The sequence below is a fragment of the Charadrius vociferus genome, unplaced genomic scaffold (genome assembly GCF_000708025.1).
Source record: "Charadrius vociferus isolate BGI_N301 unplaced genomic scaffold, ASM70802v2 scaffold303, whole genome shotgun sequence".
In the NCBI taxonomy this organism is placed as follows: Eukaryota; Metazoa; Chordata; class Aves; order Charadriiformes; family Charadriidae; genus Charadrius; species Charadrius vociferus.
In genome coordinates this window covers 1,621,235-1,625,488 of record NW_009647756.1, presented here as the reverse complement: position 1 = coordinate 1,625,488, position 4,254 = coordinate 1,621,235, and positions in this window count along the sequence as shown.

Genomic DNA, 4,254 nt, shown 5'->3' with positions numbered 1-4,254 from the left:
GTCGGGTTTGGAGGGCGGAAAAGGCGTGAGGCGGGCCCCGGCGCCCGGTCCGGCTGTTGATCCGCACGGCAGGTTCGGAGCTCGTCAGCCTGTTAACCTCGATCTTCATCTTCTTCCCTGGCAGCTGGGTGAGAGTTATTAGGTAGAAACGTGTCTTCATAACCTCTTCCACTGCAGGGCCCGCTGGTGCCCCAGTCAGCAAGCCCTGCCTAGTGAGAACTAGTTCTGCACCTCTTTCTCAAATTCTTTTTTCCTAAACATTTAGAAATTAGTCTCCCAGTTCTTTTGCTACTGCAGTAGGATGAAAATTACTAATACGTACTGTAATGTTCAAAATCAAGGTGTTCCCTTTTGCTATAGTGCCTGTAAAGTGTTTGTTCATTTTTATTCATAGCTTGGTTCATTAAAAGTGTCACCTGCATCTGTCCCTCATGCAGTACTGAACTTGTATGGGGTTTTTTCAGTCATGATTTTCTTCAGGGATTGAAAATACCTTGGAATTAACTATGGGAAATCTATCATCTTTGACTAAAGAATAAAGGTGGGGTTTGCTTTTCTTTCAGTCTTCACTTACTCTTTGCCAGTCATAAAATTACCCAGTTATGCTTCTGCATTTTAATTCTTAACAAAAATCTGACTGAAGTAGTGAGTATAAACATATAATAAATTATGTCCCTAACAGAAACTTGTCTTTTATATATTTTTTTTTCTTTTTCCATACCCTTTATAAAGAGGCCCTGTAACAATCGGCATGACAGAACAAGCTCCACCTGCCTGAGTCACCAAAACCGTGGAGATTTACCTTCCAGCATGTTCTGCTGTCTGCCAAGATAGCCAGGTAAAAAATATGAGCCTAGTCATCTTACAAAGTTTAGCAATATATTTTTTGTATAGCCCATAGTTTTCCAGGGGGTGTTACTGCTTTGAGCTTTTTTTTTTTCCACATCTAGTAAAGGCCTTGGTTTTGTTAGAAATTCATTAACAATGGACTGCAGAAATCACTTTTTAAACTGGTCTGCGTGGTTGTGAGGGTTTTTTTTTTTGCTTTTTTCTACCTCTCCAGCTAGCTACTGACCTTGAACAAACCCATATTGGTTGAAGTCCTGATTCTGTTTACCATACTTAGGGGTGTAAAGCTATGTTCCCATCTATCTCTCCATAAGACATACTCTGCAGACAGAAAAATTCTGCACTTTCACTCTTTGGGTGTCTGAAGGATTAATGGAGTGGTCTCCTGTTTTGCATATGTCTATGTATATATGCTATTTCTCTCTGAAAGGCTTTAGTTCATTTGTTACGAATTTCTGTTGTGAGTCACCTGAAGGTCCTTGATGAGTTGATGAAACAATGCCATAGAAATAGCTTCAATCTAATGGGTGTTTGAAGAAAAAGCATGCTGAAACTTTGAAAACTATATTCAGTACTTCAGTTTGAGTGATAAATCTTGAAAAAGGAACGAGTGACTTTTGTAGAAGAATTTATGCTTAATATAATACAGAAGGGTTAACCTATCACTAAAACACAGCAAGTGCCCTTTGTATTTAAATGTTATTTGTGCTTTATCAACAGTCTAGAGGAATACACAGCAAGGATTTCAATGGCATATATTTGTATTTAGTACTTCCAAGTTTTTACTGTATTGCAGCTTTGTGTCCTACCTTGACTGGTACAGATGGATTGCAAAGAATGTAAAGACTGCTAAGGTGTTACCTTTGGGCAGAACATGTTTTATGATCTCTGTGCTGTTTCTGTACAATGTAAAGCACAGGAAAGGATCTGAGGAGAGTGACTGTGACTGATTTTTTTCTATTTGCAAGGATTTGCACTGTATGAGGAAATAGCAAAACCTATGATTACTCACATTTATTTTGGAGGCTAAGCTAATCTGAATGAATAGATGGGAATGTTTAAAACAGCTTTTGCATCTGCCAAAGTGAATCTAACTTAATGTTTTATAGCATGCTGATTTTAATATCATGTTCATTTTATTCTAATTATATACAATAAAAAATTTGTATCGTTCTAATTATACATTATTTAAATCACACATAATAGGAATAGTCAAGAGAATTCTTCCGAGTACACGAGTAAGCCATTCTAGGCACATACTTCTAATGCATCAGAGTTATTTAGTTGTCATCTGGGGCCTTAACATTTCTGAATCTTACATTTTCTATTTATAGTTTTCTAGAGGGAAATCTGATGTGTTTTAGTTTAATAGAGCTTCTGCTAAACAACTATATTTTATTGTTGATCAGTGTTTTTTCCATGATAGAACTTAGTTACTAGTCTCAGTTAAAGATAACACCTTTTGATACTGGATGTTCTGGCCCACATCCTTGTGGCCATTTGTTGTGTTAAATTATTTGCAAGTTTTCACAAGGATTTGGTTTTGGTGGGGTTTTCTTGTTTTGTTTGAAAAGTCCAGTATTCTGGTTCTGTAGGTTTATGCTTGTGCTTGGCAGTATATTTGACTGTACGTGCTTAATGTGCTGGAATTAGGATGTAAAACTGAAGTACAGAGAAGTGTCTTGCTGGTTAGATAATAATGTGTGGTAGCTTGCAAGATCTAGGCTGAACAGCTTAAGAAGAGCTATACAGCAACATGATGGTGTTTTAAGAAAAATCTGTCAATCTAATGGTACATTTAATATTTTTTTTTTTAATTCCACAGTTGTTCAATGGAAACACTGTATGCCCACGTGCAGCTGAACTATGTATGTTTTTACACTTTATAATTAGCTTTTTAATCCATGCCCTGTTCTAGAACTTTCTGTATAAATGGGTGATAATAAATTAGTTTTTCTCTCTTCAGAAATTAAAGTATCTGTTTTTTCAGAAAAAATAACTGACACCATGAACTGTTTTCTACTTAAACACTCAACATTAAAAAAACCCCTCTCTCCCGTGGGAATAAATTTTGACATGAATTCTAATATTACTGTCTTTAAGTTGGTTTTAAATGTGTACCACCAGGTTTTACAATATTGGCCATTGCTTGGGGCTAGCCTCTTTTCTTTTTCTTTTTTTTTTTTTTTAAATTGCTTTGCATATATGTTCCCAGCTGTAGTTTTTTAGGGGAAAAGGACTACAAATTAAATACATGGATAAAAATAAATGTGATAATTAATTTATTAATGCTGTTCACAAAAATAGTGAATATATTTGGTAGCCCAAATCCTTACATACTTTTCTGCTGGATTTCATAATGGCACTATTTCAAATCAATGCTAATTAATGTAATAAAACCTGTGTTCTGTAATTTAACGACATACAAACACATTTGTATCCATGCCGTATTAATTATCAAGAAGATGTGTTAACTTGGAAATGGTGGTTTTGGACCTTAGGAGGAGGACACTGCGTTTGGTAAGAAGGGTTCTAAATACAGCTGAAAGTAGAGCACTGTATGACTTTGGCTCATAAAAAGCAAAGTTTATATCTAACCTAAACTTTTGGTGAAAATCTTAATAATGGTAGTATGCCGAAAACTTTAAAAAGTTATTTTGAGGTCTATGAACGTGATTAATGGAGATCTTGTTGTTTGGTGGTGGTTTTTTTTTTTAATGAGATTCTTGTCCAAATAGCAATTCCCTACCCACAGCAGACTGTGAGGTCCTGTTTCCATTTGGCCTGTAAGTATTTAAGGAGTACACAATATTGCAATATTCTTCCATATATAGATCAATTTGGCATGCTAATACACTTCCCCTTGCTCCAGCTGACTTTGCGGCACAGTTGCAAAAGGCCCTTTGGGACTCTGCTGGAGAGCTCCCATAACATAAAAGCAAACTGCTTGTGTTTTTTAGCCGGAAAGGAAACTCCTGTTAGTTTTAAATTAGCCTTGAACAGTACAGCTGCTCTCCCCTGTAGAGCTACATTGGGCTTGTTGAATCAGCTTGTTTTTAATCCCTAAAGCAGAGGTCCTGAACCATGATTTAGATTTATTCTTGCTTCACTTTGAACTTGGCTGAGGGGAATAAAGCTGTGTTTTCTTCAGATGAGGTCGCGTACGGTGATCTTGTCACCCCGCTGCAGCGACAGGCTGCGTCCTGCCCTTCACCCCTGCCTTGGCACTTACCTCTGCTTCTGGCAAAAAAACAGGGTATGGATGTAAAATGTTAAACAGCGGCTCGCTAGCCCCTCAAATGTGCACAGGTGTTAACTTCTCAAGAAACTCGAAATAATTTGGAGAATGTAAAATGGAACAAATAAAAAGCCACTCTGAAGCGAGCTGCGTGCTGTCCCTGCTGG